The 15874-nt window shown below is 39.2% G+C and overlaps 1 long non-coding RNA gene across 1 annotated transcript; it reads left to right on the top strand.

Annotated features, from left to right (window-relative positions):
- The first annotated feature begins 1013 nt into the window (after positions 1-1013).
- LOC118566925 lies at positions 1014-7967 on the top strand. Its single transcript, XR_004933362.1, has 3 exons — positions 1014-1133; positions 1439-1592; positions 7745-7967. It is a non-coding gene; the product is annotated as an uncharacterized LOC118566925 (long non-coding RNA).
- Positions 7968-15874: the final 7907 nt, after the last annotated feature.

Genomic DNA, 15874 nt, shown 5'->3' with positions numbered 1-15874 from the left:
AATAATAATAATAACAACAACAATAAGAAATGATGAATGACACTTTCCACTGTTTCTTCCGGAGAGTAGCGCTGTGTGTCCAGTGTTAGGTCCAATAACACTTCGGTCAGGTGTCAGGTCTGTGATTTTACATTCGGTACTGACGGCAGTGGCAGTAGCTTTGTTATTTAAAAGGGCTCCCAGTGTTGCCTCTCCCTGTGGCTCTACGGTTCCCCAGGAGTGAATGCTGCTTGTCGGGACTTTGATGCAATCAACTGGTTTCCTTATATAGGACATTTTTGACCAATCTGTATAATCTGACCCAATCTGTATAATATGATTGAACTTGACTTTGTAAAGTGCCTTGAGATGACATGTTTCATGATTTGGCGCTATATAAATAAAATTGAATTGAATTGATGTTTCTCTCAGCATTTTTTTCTCACAAGGCGTCCACTTGTTAGCTCCTCTATCAAGTTTGTTGGTAAAAAATTACTCAAGGTCTTCTGGAGAGAAGTGTCGCCAGTTGTCTTCTTCCAACGGCCTTTTTCCCATTCTGCTTTTCTCTTTTTCATGAGGAAAACCATGAAGACTCATTCACGTTTTTCTTTTTTATTGTTAAAAGTACAGCCTAAAGTGACACCATGTGGTGTTGTGTGAAATTACACCAGTCAAACGCAATATGATAGACAACTCAGATCACTCTGTGGACCTAACCATGTCATTAACCCAGCATGCATTGCGCAGGTGAAAAAAATGGTAACCTCCATGGGTGAAAACTATTAAAAAGGATATATAATTTAAATATGATTTTTTTTGTATCATAAACAGCTATTTTTCCTAATAGGAATAGGCCCTGGAAATCTGTGTGGAATGTAGTTGTGACTGATTGCTTGCTGGCAGGTTGTAGATCTACACAGTGTAGATCTACACAGTGCCAGAGGGGGGAGTCTCACACCATTCATCATCCACAGCCCTGAGGTCAAAGGTCAGGCTAAATAGTGGCTGCACGTTTTGGCCGGCGATTACCATGGGGGTATGTGAATGGCTGCTGGTTCCAGGGGAATGTTTGCAGGCACACAGAGAGTATGGTCATGTGAAAGGGTGATAAAGGAAGGAAACATGAGGTTAATACTGCTCAGGCGGATTGTAAGGTCAGTGAGGTGGCAAATTAAATTACCGCTGCTAACTTTGAATAACTTAAACGCCTCTTTCACTTGCTCTGTCCCACACAAGGCAAGCTTACATGTATATGATGTAAATGCAATTTAATTTTACATATTTTATTCTCATTTATATTTAGTTCTGGGGGGGAAATAGATGTTTAACACAAACAAACCTTAATGATACACAAAACAGGCTTGTAAGCTTTCATCATTTGGTTACAAGAGTGTTTCAGAAAACATAAAACCGTGGAAGATTTTTTACATATTGAAAAGCATATTTATACTTTTTACAGCATTTTAAGACCTGGGAAACTTTTAGTTGTTGACTCGACCATAAACTCTGCTGGATATCAAGGCAAACGTGAAGCCATCTGTCTGCCGGCTGAAGCTTGACCGACACCGGGTCATGTCCTGAGGGCTGAAGGCTAAAGGTTTTACCAAGGAAAGGTATGCAAACTTCTGCATTTGAATGTTTTAAAATTATTTCTCATAATAGTCTGGCAAATATAAATATATTTAGTTATCCAAACTCATATAAAAGTGTAGAAAGGTTTAGTCTGGTTCATTGTGAGACAGAGAAAGTCAAGGTCTTTCTACAGGGCATGTGAATTTGTGGTTTCAGATGCACATATGTCCCTGCTACTGTCTCGATCATGACGCCTTCTTGGGGTCAAGTCAACAGAAAAGGCTTTGGCCAGGAGGCATTAAGACACACTGTGCTGACAGCTGCTCCAACTGGGCTTGTTTCCCTTTTCTCAGCTTCTTAAAGGGTCAACTGTGTCTAAACCTCTGTCTTATTCCAAGACTCTCCACTGTGTTTATGAACAGGGACCCAGTTGGCATTCCCACTCTTGTTTGGATTGGAGGCCGTTGCAAAGTGCACCACCAATCAGGACAGAACAGCAAAGCAGAATGGGTATATTTTATGACATCTCTATCAACTTGATTTATGTCCACTCTTGGCATCTTATTTGGAGAAGCTGGCTGTCTACAAGAATCAAGTTTCTCTCTAAAAAAAAGTCAGCTTGATTCTCTAATTGAAATGTTGCTGCTGATCTTGGAAAATACAGTTTTTTACGGCCCTTAATTGGAACTACAATGAATGGTAAGCTGTTTCCATGAACAGAAGATCAAAATGAATATCTAAATCATTTGAATTCAGACTTACACACTGATCAAAAATACTTGACTTATATTTTGTTTTAAAACATACAAGTTATTGTCAGTTTAATGTGATTAGCAGCCTTCTCAACATTGCACTAAAACCTGTACCTCCACATCAACGGTGAGATCCTGGAGCCAACAAGGAACAAATTGCTTTGAATTTTGGAGGTTGAAGAAGTAATTAGGAAACAATTTTCTTATTTTTGTAATTTTTTTTATGAGTGGCTAATTTTACTCAGCTACCTGCTGAGAACTGCATGTGTTGTTAAATATTAGAAGAAAGGGAGAGTGAGAGCTCATTAAAGCCTTTGCCTTCGTAACAGCACCGGCGGCTGAGATGTGCAAACAGCTGCTCCGTGTTTGTGAGAAAAAAACTTCTGACATTTAGTCACAGTTAAGATTAGTTACTGAGAAAAAAACAAATAATTTTAGAAACTATTTTATAAAATGTGTTAATTTAAATTAAGACAGCAATGCAAAACACAGCCAGTCATTCCCTGGTACTTCCCTGAACTTAAGGGGCTACTTTCCAGGATTTTAACACCGTTTTCCTGGAACACTCTGACTACTTTCCTAGAACCTATATGCGTTTTTTCTACAACTAACAGAGTACTTTCCAGATTGTTTAAGCAATGTTCTTGAAACTTTAAAAGGTTCTTTCCCTGTATTTTATGGATGTGGTATCTTCTTGAAACATGGAAGCATTTTGCCAAAATGAACTTTGTTGACACTTACAGGGACTTTCCAGACCTCACAGTCCACTTTTGCCAAATGTAGAGGGTACTTAAAGGAACTTAAAGGGAGCGTTTAGAGGCTTCCTGCCCAGACAATACAGCATGTTTCCTGGGACCTATGGACCTCTTTCTCACTGGCTACTGACCAGGTGTTTACTCCGAACTCAGATGCAATTAAGACAGCTCTTTGTGAGAGCTAACTGGATAATTAGAGGCTAATTATCCAAATAATACTCTTACAAGATTATTCGGTGCAAAATAAAAGGACGGATAGATCAATGCAACTACCCCTCCACTGTAAGCTTTATCATACATCCCATAAGTTCCTATAAAGTTACAACACAGTACCAGCCAGATTGTGGGTTATTGTATATATTCTGACTAGCCAGTAAGTACCTTTTTGTTTGAAGTTAGAGGTAATACCAATCCAGAGTAAATTATGTTTAACAGTAGTTTCTGTCTGGTTATGCTCTAAATCTACAATCAGAGATTTAACTCCCTATTGATAGATATACCTTTATTTCACCCATACATACCTAGAAATAAAAGTTCACCTTAACTTTAAGCAGTCTAATTAAAGTCGTCTTTGTCTGAGCTGTAATTAGATTTTATTTTGGCTGAACTGCAGAGGCAGGAGCTGTTTTGTGCCACTGAGCTGATCTATTTTTTTTTCAGTAATTTGATTCTCCTTAAAACTCCAACAAACTTGTTCCTTCTCAGAAATATAGTTCAACTTTTGGAAAGTGTCAAAGCTGTCAGATAAGTAAAACAGTTCAGTGAAATCATCCTGGCTGGCTTCACAGTGTCCACAAAGGCGGTCTCCATTCGCTGTCAGAAACTGTCAGTAAATCCACAGGGGAGAAGTTGACACAGAATTACTGTTGGTAACAAGCTGTTGTGCCTTTTGGCCGCAGGACATGAGCGCTAGCAGTCGCCGCGTGTTGGCCTAATGAGTAAGCCTGGTTGGATGTACATAGTAGACAAACCACGGCGTTCTTTGTTAGACATGTTTGTTCTGAGAAAGACGATGTTCAGATTAAAACTCGACTGTTTGTGGTTGGAAAAGTCTTGAACTGTTGGGTCACTATAAAGTTTCAGAGTTAAACGTTTTCTAAGCTAAATGCTGTTTATGTATTGCCTAATATCTTAGCAATCTTTAAATATTTCCCTTCCTGTTAATGTTTCCCACACAAAGATTTCAGATATGGTTTAATGTAGAAATAACTGGTACAAAGCGCACTGACAGCCTCAGTCAGACTGCCGAGGGAACAGGAGTGCTCATCTGCATAACCTCCACTAAAGTCTCAACCCCAGCGGACGATTTCAGAAAGACAAAACAGATGAAACACAACGTTAGCTCATCACTGACTCTGCTCTGCCACTATTACATGTAATTGTCAGAGGTGTGGAAATTTGCTCAGACTTTTCGCAAATAGCTACTCGACTTAATCCTGCCATGAAACTTCTGCTGTCTTTTCAGAAATAAACCTCTAAATCATTTGCAGATGTTTTCAAGCACAGAATGTGTTTCTGTCTCATCCCGTCCTGTTCATTCATTTGATACTTGCACAGATTTTATTTTATGTTTGCCTGAACATTATGATGCACTTTTAAAAGAGATTGCTGGTGGATATTTAATATTTGACTGAAGGAGGGTTACTATGAATTCCAGTATATGTTAAAAATGTGTTAAAAAAGAGATCAACAAATAAGAGAAGGAAATTATAATTTGCACAATCCAAAAAGGGAAAATGCCTGAAACTAACATATGAGAAGGAATCAAAATGCACAAAGTGAAGATCATAAAAAATACATAAGAAACACAATTTAATTAATTGTATGGGAACAAACAAACAGCAATAATGAGCAACAAAGAGAAATTATCTGAATATAAAAAGCCCTAAACAATAATACCCTATTTAAAATCTGCAAAACAAACATAAGTGAAAACTCTAACACAAACACCCATGGAGGCAATGTGTGCAAATAAGCTCCTGTTGACTTGCTCAGTGATTTTTTTTTCAGAGGTGAGGAATCCAGGTCCATAAAGTAAAAAGCCGATCCAGAGATTAGTTCCAACCATTTGCATTTCCAGCTCCACAGCAGAGACTGGGACCAAATTCACCTGCCTAGGGAAACAGGAGGAAGGAAAACCAGGCAGGGTTTTCACTTCCCTGATGGTAAAACCATGTAACAAAATCACCAAAAATGTATTTTATATCTTCTCAGCACATTTAGTTTAAGCTCCAATCAAATGCCAAGGACCCCGTTAATTGAACTCACCTGGTTTCAATGGGACTAACCAAACCGCCTCAGTATTTAAGCTCAGGTCCTGATTTATGTGTCCCAAGTTTACTTTAGATTTTTTAAAATACGTTTAATATGTTTTTTTGTCATTAAATGAATTGCTCACGCCATCATGCATCTGCATTTGTCCAGTTTGCATTTGGGTCCTCATCATTAACAAAATAGGATATCTGGACACTCTTATCAATGAACAAAATAAAAACATTTTGATCAGCAGCAGATATCAAAGAAACCTTTTATCTTTTATGGCAAAATGAAGACATTTTGTGTAGATGACACATCTGGAGTCAGGCCAAAGCACAAATGAATTTAAATATTTCTTTCTAGTTTTAATGACTTTGGAAAGGTCACAAAAACACATTTATCCAACGACGCAGGATCAAAGGAGCAAATGTGAATAAAGTTGCTTTAAAATAAGGTGTGCTGCTAATGGAAGGCATGATGTTGAAACATGAAAACGTCTGAGATAATGCTGAATATACCTGTACCGCTCTGTGTTTATGTTCTGAATAAAACACTTATCCATTTGTGACGGTATAATAATATAATGGTGGTGGTCCAGATGTGGGCTGGTGTTGGTGGGACTGCCAAGCTGAGCAGAGTTTTACTAAACTAGAGGTGTGAAAAATACCGTGAATTTAGCTTCAATCACAAAGGCCAAACTTGAGGCTCCATAATTAGTTTATATGTTTCCATTAAAGATTCTCTCAGTGGGGGGTCTTAATGACATGTCATGTACGCCTCTCAACAAATAGAACTTCATAGCCTGAAAATGTCACGCTGGATAGAAATTGCATTGGTTTTCATGGAAACTGCCTGCCTTTATAATGGAATAATTCATTTAAAAAGTATTATTCTCCCTTTATACTCATTTATTTTACAGCCTTTATCTATATTATTAAATGTCCCACTCAACTATCAGACAGCAAAATATATTATTTCACCTTTTTAGCAATTGTAAAATGATAAAACTTGTATGCTTTAATTTGAATAATCTTCAACATTTTTGCCATATCAGAAATGTATAACTTTATTTAAATTAACAGCAAGTTTTTCCTTTCATTATTATCACCTAAGCATTAAAAATCATCCTCATTTATGCAATCAGATAACATTTATTTCATGCTCTCGCCCAATGCTAGGCCAAGATTTGAATAAATCCTGATTATATAGGAGTAATGTGCAGAGACACATGGACTGACTGGAGAACAGCGGCTCTGTTCACCTTAATGGTCCGGGCGCTAAATATTAAATACAGATAGGAGGAGAGGGAGCTTTGAAGGGGAATCAATGCCAGCTGCCTTACTTTCAATTTTTTAAAACACAAGCCATTGTGAGGGTGAGAGAAGTGAAGAGGGCATGCAAACAAGCAAGGGGTGGACATGGAAAGAGGAAGAGGAAGAGGAAGGAGGAAGAAATAGGGGCGTCGTCTTCTGCAGCGACCTCAGGAGGAACAATGATGACGAGAAGCTTAATGGAGACTCAGCCCTGCTGCACACTTCACTGCACCTGTCTTGACCTTTCTCCCTTCCATCTTCTGTATCTCCATCTTTCCCAGGGTCCACAGTAATTATGCATGGTATGAGGAGACTCCTCTTTCTGCCCAATCACTGCGTTTGCATTAATAAAACAGCGCTCTTTGGAAACGATCCTCTCCCATTCTTCCTCTGGAAAGCCGGAGCATCTGTTAATATGCTGCCATTCCGACTAAACAATAGAAATAGAGAGGATGAATCCACTGCAGTTAATTTAGCTTGTGATTAATGTGGATCTGAATGCAGCGGGGTTAAGAGCTCAGGCAGCAGATGAGATTTTAAAATCCCATTTTAAAGCATGCAAATGAACACATTCTGTGAGCTGAGAGGACGTTCAGACTCAACCTTCGGATGATACCTGACACAGAAAGCAGCCGGGTTCAACTGATAAGAATGAAGTAAAGAATATAGCTCTTGGTCTAAGCAGGGGGTGATATTCTGCTCCTGATCTGCCTGAATGCGATCTTTAATTTCCCCAACCTAAAAGTGTGCCATCATTTACAATATGTGAAGATATCTGGGTGCTTTGTGGAATAAAGCAAAAAACTTTTAGGCGGTAGATAAAATAATTTGAAGTCATGTCTTTGATATTTTTTTATTGTGTTATAAAATAAATCACTAGCTTAAATGACTTGTGGGTCACACTGTTGTTTGTGGTTGGGTAAAACATTGATGTGCAGTAGAGTATAAAGTGAAATTACCTGTTGTGTTGCACTGGTGCTATATGGATTCACTTAATTTGGCAAATGTACTAAAATGAAACCTACGATTGTTCTTAATCTCCTCTATTAATGATCTAAGATATGCTATTCTAGTTTTGCAAATTAATCATTTATTTCTTTTTGAAAACCTGGTTCAGGTGGTGGGAGGCAGGAGTATATGACAAATGATGGCATTGCCTCCTCTCCATGCATGGAGCTGCTGCAGAGCTGCAGAGCTGCAGAGCCCTTTCACTGACAGACTGCTGCATCCCAGATGCTCTAAGGAGCGTCTCTGCAGGTCCTTCATGCCAGCTGCTGTTAACCTTTATACTCTCTGCTCCTCACATTAAACTCAATAACTGTTTACAACATGCTGCTGGCTCCATGGGTTCTTCATCTAATCAATAATTATTTACTCCGTCTATGAGATACTCATAACTATTTTCACACTTTTTAGCTTTTGTACAATCATGCAAACTGCAGTTTTTTTTTACATCATTTTGTAGATTGGCTGCTGATTTTCTTCTGTTTTTAACTTGACCATTTCATATTGACCTGAATATTCCTTATTATCTATTAATAATTGCACAATATTTCCCTTTCTGCTGTACAGCTTAACTTTGAATGAGCATGTTGATATTTTTTCTAATCTTGTAAGTCTGCCGTCTTATGTCTACTTGTTTTTGTCACTGTCACTCCAATATTTCCCCCCAGTGGGACAATAAAGGAATTTCTATTCCAATATTTTCTATTGAAAGACACACAGAAGCTTTTTGGAAGCACAATAGATTTTTGAGCCAGCAATAATAAGAGACTCAAACTGGAGTGGAGCTCAGAAAACTAAACTTACACAAAGTAGAATGATACAGACACATTTCCACATTATTTCTGAGTCACACTGAGCCTCACTGTGTGACCAAAGGCAAGAGCTTTAGAGGCTGACAACATCACACACCCTATGGGGCCGGCAGTCATTCTGTTGACTGCTAAGCACCACCCAGCTGTATGTGCTGTGCTTGTCAAACATTTTGTCAGTCCCCGGTGGGCCAAGCGGAGATGAAAGCACTTCAGATGAGGAAACTTTCATCAAAACTTAGTCCCAAGGTTTGAAATGTGCTCGCAGAGTCATCTGTCTGTTCTTTTCAAAACAGAATTTAAAAGCAGTGATTAGCCTCAAAAAGCATCATAAGTAAATTCCTAACGGCTAGTCTTGCTTTCCTGGTTGATTATTATTCTGTACTGTTCTTGTTGGCACCTGTCGCTGGTTCTGTGGGGAGTCAGCGAGATGCTAACTAGCTTGTTGCTAACTAAAAGTGGACTAAAAATTATTCATTTAAAACAGTATGCCCTATTTGCAACATTTGATTTTAAATCATAGTGTGTTGGTACAAATGTACATTGGTTCGGAAAGGAAGTGCTAGAAATCAGATTGATTTATAGCCTTAATTTTCAACTGAACGTATCCCAGCAATTGAAATATGACTATTATCTTATGAACAAACAACACTTTTATCTTTGCATCATGAATCAGATCCTGAATAAATATCTTCAGGCAATAAAAAGCGACAATAAGATGAAAACAATGGTGACTAATAAAAGAAATCGACTAAAAGTAACGACTCCCTGCTGAAAAGCTTAATCTTATGGTTCCTGTCTTTGTGATCCACTGATGTGAGCTTGTTAACTCAACCTCATTCTCTGCAGCTTATTGATTGCTGTAACATTTGCACAATTCATGACAGGTGGTGTCATTTAAAGGCTTCATCTGACACGGCTGTCCAGCTCAACAGAAAAGAAAAACTGTGACACTTTGTGTCATTAGGCCGTATCAGCTTCAGACGTGTGTGTGTTTAAAAATGAATGAGGTCCCATTTGATTCCTTAGTGTCGTTAGAGACACAGTCCACATTTATAGAGCTCCGATAATTGTGGAAATGTTTTAGGGAATTGTATCCACCCTCTCAGTGACTATTAGTTTTTTTTTATTAGAAAAAGATGCATTGATTGTTTACTAAGATGAAACTTTTGTGAAAAATGTCCCTTGTTCTTTTCTTAGGAGGCTTGCATTGTATCAGCAGAGCCCTGAAAAACATGCATGTGTTTTCTTTTTTTTCTGGGGTCTATTGGCTTGAAAATGTGTTATTCAACCATAAAGTAAGGTTGCCAGGGAAAAGTATCTCAAGTCTCCGGCTTCTAGTCAGAAAAACATATTCAGCCTCTTTATCCCCATGTTCTTCAAACTCTGACTTAAAATCATCCTCATTCTGTATATAACTGTTACACCTTTCCTACCTTTGTACCTTCTCTTATGAGCCGATGTGGCAAGTGAATTTCTCCAATGTGAGATCAATAAAGCCTACCTTATCTTATCTTATTCACTCCTCCTCAGAAGAGAACAAGTGAATTGTTTTTGTGTGTTGCTTTTTTCTTTGAAATGACCAGAGTTCCTATGAGAAGAAATTAAGCTTGCTAGCGTGATATAGGAGTCAGCAAACTATTCCTTCATAGTATATTCTCAGGCGTTTCAGGTCCTGCTTTAGAAGATTGTTTTCTGATTGCAGTTCTTGAAGTAAAATCATACGCCAGTCTTACATAACCTTGAAAAATTGCCCATAAGGGCAACAGATTAATTTTCTTTATATATATTAAATCAGGATGAATTGTGCTTTTTTTACATCCAACAACTCATGACGCTGTTAATACAAGAGGACATCGGGCATGGATCCAATACAAAGTAGTGCTTCAGTAATCTGGGCCAGTTAAACTAAAGTTGCCTGTATGCCAGATGTTTTGCTAATCTGAACTCAAGTAGCCATTTTGCTAACCCTTATGGGTTATCATATATGTTAGTCTGAGTTCATTATGTTAGCTTCCATGCTAGTATGATGATGATGATGATGATGATGAACTTTATTGTCCCAAAGGAAATTTGTCTTGGGTACAAACTCTGGCTGCTACATAGTCCAACTGTGTCACTGCATTCACACACAAAAAACACTGCTATAGAAATTCCATTATAAGACAATAAATAAATAAATACATAAAGAAGCATGTTACATTACATTTACAATAAAAATAAATAAATAAATAAAAATTTATAAAAACCCGTCTTTAAAAAATCTGTTATAGGACATAATGAATGCATAAAAAAGCATATCAGTTTAGTTTAAAATTTTGGACACCATTGCCTATTCCACAATTTACTGCTTGATGCTGTTTATTGCTTTAATGGAAAGTGGAACAAATGAGTTCTTTTAGCGGTTCAGTCTACAGGCAGGGACTCTAAGATGTCAACCTAAAGGAAGAAACTCATTCTCTGAATAAAGAATATGAGTGGACTCTGAGGTGATTTTCTGGGCTTTTCTGGTTATTATTTCATTGAAGATGGTCTGAAGTGGGAGGTGCTGCTTGACTCCCATCAACTTCATAGCTCTTTGAGTCAGACAGGTAAGTTTGGCCTTCATTTGGACAGACAGGTAACCAAACCAGGGAGAAATGCTGTACCTAATGATGCTCTCTATAACAGCACTGTAAAAGAGTACCATGACTTTCTGACTGACACCAAAGGCCCTAAACCTGCGCAGAAAATGTAGCCGCTGCTGGACCCTGTTGCAGACATAATCAAAAAGTTGGCCTATATACCATTATTAGGGTGATCAAATGTCTTCTTTTGCATGGACCTGTTCACTTTTCCCCTTCTGTTTGGGGCATCTGAGGGCGGGTCAAAACTATTTAAAATGTCCAGTTTTCATCCTTTTTGAAGGGACCAAGGCATGTACTTAAACTGACTGGTGCAATGCATGGAATGTGATGACCCTTGTTTAGTGTGCCATTTAATGCTTAGGCGCATCAGAGATTTCTCCCATGCCATCTCGGTCAAGACAAACTTTCTGGTGCATAGATCTGTTCGGTCACATGGACAAGAAAGGTGGAAAAAACAGTTGTGCTAGCTGATTGAGATTGTTGTTACACCGAGGAACGAGGTTAGGATGCACCAAAGTCAACCAAATATGTTAGAAGGCCAAAAGCATAAGATGTTACTCAGACTCACCCAAGGTTGCACGGTTTATCTTTTCACTTCCCAACCACAAAGCAAATCTTTAATTGGTTTTCTCAGCCCTGTTGCCAACTTAGAAACATTGTAGCTATGTTTAGCAACTTTTTAGATCCCTCCAGCAACTTTTATTTCATAAAAAGTGACTTGCGACAAATCTAACAACATTTTTCTGTTATTGCCGGAAAGCTGCAGCTGCCTGGTCCTGCGCTGCACACCCCACCTGCAGTCATAGCAGAGAGAGCAGAGAAGAGAGGAGACCCACTCCAGTCTGTTTCCACATTGTAAATGGATAAAGCATGCCTGAAGCTGCCAGTAAATCCACCCTAGATTACAAAGCGGGATATCAATATAATGACAGGTTTTGCCCCACCGTATTGGAAGCCTGGCGGGCCACCATGCTTTACTCGCCCCCTTGCCAGTCTAAGCGTTGTTTGTTTACTTAAGATTCTCGATGTTTAACAGTAACATTTCAATCTGGACTCACACGGACAAAAAGAGGCAATTAGAGAGATTTATTGGTTAGAAAAGTCCTTTGGTGCTCTGACCCCAGCAGAAGATGTGGAAGCTCTGAATGTATATGAGTTTGGATGCTCATTTTAGGACTGGGATTAGTGAAGCCTTCCCCCAAAAGAAAATGGGTTGAAATAATTTAGAGAAAAAGGGAAGGGCTTAGAATGAGTAAAGATTCCTAGAGACTTCCCCCCACCCATTAAAAAAAAGGGGGGGGGGTGCTGAGGTAGAGGCAGAGAAAACGATGAATGTGAGGAGAGGAAAATGAAAGCCTTATGAACGAGGTGACAGGAGAGGAGGAGAATTAGGATCTTAAAGGTGCATGCTGTGATTAAGAGAGGGTTAATGAACCTAACAAGGCGAGGGAAGGATGAATGATGACGGATATGTGACGTTGATTGTGCCTGCTAAGGCGTACAGAGGGTGTGGACTGTGCTGTGCCCAAAGGTGTGAAATGAATAGGCAGTACCTGACAAAGGAAAGTAAACGAGGAGCAGGTTTGCAGGTCCAGGTGCAGAACAACTGAGTGAAGCAAAATTACAAAGGTATAGGAGAGGTATGAAATGCGATGAGGCGGGACATGACTAAGAAATATAGAATAGACCTGAGAAAGCCAACCACCACCACTTAATTGCTGGATGCCTTTAGGAGCTGAGAGACTATTCATTCAATAGTGCTGAGAGAAGGTCTGGATGAATATGAGAAACAAATGCTGAAGAAGACCAACGGCGAGCTGTTGCAGGGATGCTGAAGAGAGTGCATGGAAAAGCACTACCGAGGCTGCTCAAATTCTAATTGGATGAGCTGAGAATAAGCTAGAATGACTAAAGCAGAGTATGAAACGCTCAGGATGAACTGAAGACCTTTGGATAAAAAAGATACCTGTTGATAAACCAAATGAAAGAAGGTTAAGGTGGCAAAAAATGACAGAAGCTAGAACTGTTTCAATGAGGAATGAGAACAAAGAGTATTGAGAGTGACCAAGTTTGCGGAGGTGTGCAAAGCAGAAGAATAGGATCTAAGAGAGGAAGGTCATAGACCTGATTTCAAATAAAATATTGCTAACTGACAAAAAGGATGAAGGGATTAATTTAGTCTAGCCTCAGAACCTTGAGAGGGGGAATACCTGGAATTTAGAACGTGATCTCATTTGTGATTTAATTTAAATAACCTGGAACATGATTATGAAGCTGTGAGACACTGCGTGCCAGTGATGCAACGGAGGTAAAGCTAGTCTTGGAAGACGAGCGACCTGTTAAAATGGTATCGACCTGCGATATGAGGTACAGCAGTGATGCACTTCCGTATTCAAAGTCGGCCCCAGAGGCAGCGTGCTATGGAGATGAGTAAAATCTTACAGAAAGATTTAGACCTGGGGAAAGAAAGGAGACCAAACATCTGCAACCCTTGTTCCTGCAATGATCCCCCGAAACCTACGGACAGGGCTGCTTCTGTCGGTTAGTTAGCCGAGTGCATGATGACATGTGAAGGGAGATTCCAGTCCAGTCTAGAGGGGACTGGACCAAAAGGCCCGCTTATTCAATAATAAAGAGGATCCACAAAACAGCTTCAAACTATTTGCTAAACCAACACAGCGAGTCCTACAGCCGAAAATAACCCTCACACTATATAAAAACATGGATCCCACTTGATCTAGTATGTGCCAGTGAGTGAGGTGGACCGGCATAGATTTAAGAGCATCCACAATATTAGCTTTAGTGAGCCAAGCACTTTACCCAGCTGATAGATGAGTGATATTACCTAGTCCACCGTGGCGTAGAAGAGCAAAAAGGGGCTTAAAGATGAGCAAGATAAACTGAGATAGGGGCCAGAGTGAGGAGCTGAGAAGTCGATAACGGCGCTGCCTAAATATTTGCGAGTGGCCATCCCATGCCCCCTCATAAGACCATTGACATCTCCTTAAGGAGCAGCTGAACAGTTAACACTGGTTCATGTAGCACAGACTGGAGATTAATGCAAACGGAGGTGGATGTAGAGGAAGGAGATCCACCTACAGGATTTAATGTTTGATGCTGTTCTCACAACTGTGACTGTTTCCATGTGTTTGGCGCTTACATGGTGAAAATCACTTTGAGCTGCCTTGATAAAGCAAAGTTCTGCCTTGAGTTGAAACGTGCTATACAAATAAACTAAAAAAGACTTTGATCAATTCCAAATGATGTGGATAGAAACATAATCTGTCTGAATGTAAACAGGGAGAGAAGGATGCATGGAATGCTTGCAAAAACAGCTGATCATTTTATCAGCTCTCCATATCTCCATGTCTCTTTTAGAGCTCACTATGGCACACTATATGCTATTGGAAACTCTAGCCTTCTTGCTAGCCTCAGTTCTGTCAAGTAGCCTGTGTGCTAGCTCAGTAAGTTAGCTACCTCGTCATTTTGAGCTCAACAAGTTAACCTTTGTTCAGACCTCTCAACTTTTATCAAAAGTTAAGAGTGAGATTATGCTAATTTTGGGGGCGGGGCTTGTTTGGGGCGGGGCTAACTGGACCCTGGAAGAGCCGGTGGAGTCTCAACTCCATCTCATTTTTATCCCACCAGACATTGAAGTAGACATGTATTACTTTTGTTAAAAAGAGAAAGAGACGTATTAATACCTTATTGTTCAGTTAATGGATTAAAACATAAAAAACACACAAATGTTCAAATAATACTAAATAAATTAAGTAGTTTTAAGTTATTCACCGAATTATTACACTGTTACACATTAATCTATGGGTTTGTTTATCAGTGTAGATCTATAACCTGATTGGTGAATCAGGCTGAGTTTTTCAAGTCTTTATGGTCAACATTTTCCCCTCAGCAGCAACACTAAAGCACAAAGAGGTTCCCGCTGCGTCTTTACGCACGATCCAGCTGCTGATGTCTCCCTCTTTTCAGCTCAATGCACTTCTAGACAGTTACAGTTTATAACCAGCCCATTGCCAAAAACGCATCCCCTGCTGTTTCATAGAAATATACACTTGTAGTTGATGTAACATTTTCTACGTGTTTACACATGTGTTCTGAACTACAAGTGTGAATTTCAGGTGTGTGGGACAATTTTTAGATTAAAAACATAGGGGGATGCGTTTTTTGGCAGCCCCATTGCCAAAAAACGCATCCCCTGCTATCTCAGAGGAGTTGACACTTGTTTGACTGTATTCCTGTATATCCATCTGTGATTAAAGGACAAGGGTCAGCAAATGCAAATTCTGCCCTGTAAAACAATGACAGCGCAATTGTCGTTCTATGATCTGAAGCCCCATTTGGAACTTTTAAACAGGCTTTGAAAAACTTTGATAATTTGCTGCTGTAATATTATAGATTTTTCAGAATAAAAGCTAGCAGATGTGCAGAATCAAAACATAACAGAAATACAATTATAGAGCATTCAGTATTGTAAGAAAGCCCACACTGGTTTCTGGATAAATAGATATTGTGAGTTAAGTTCTATTCCTTTTATGCCTCTTTCCTTGTAAGTTGTGAAATGTCCCATCTCCTGAATGCACCATAGCTTTCTGACGCTCACGAATGCATCCCACTGGTCTATGAACGCGGTGCCTGCACGTTTGATTTGATCTTCCGCTTAAGAAAAAGCTTTTCAGTTTCAAAACTCACGTCGGCTCTCACGTTTATTGTTGTGTGTGAATGACAAGAGACCACAACAAATAAATCAGCCGTACCTCGGATAAAACTTTGGATTTAATGTTGTGCATA

Source organism: Fundulus heteroclitus, chromosome 19 (genome assembly GCF_011125445.2).
Source record: "Fundulus heteroclitus isolate FHET01 chromosome 19, MU-UCD_Fhet_4.1, whole genome shotgun sequence".
Classification (NCBI taxonomy): Eukaryota; Metazoa; Chordata; class Actinopteri; order Cyprinodontiformes; family Fundulidae; genus Fundulus; species Fundulus heteroclitus.
The sequence above is the reverse complement of the archived record's forward strand: the minus strand, read 5'-3'. Positions and strand labels throughout refer to the sequence as shown.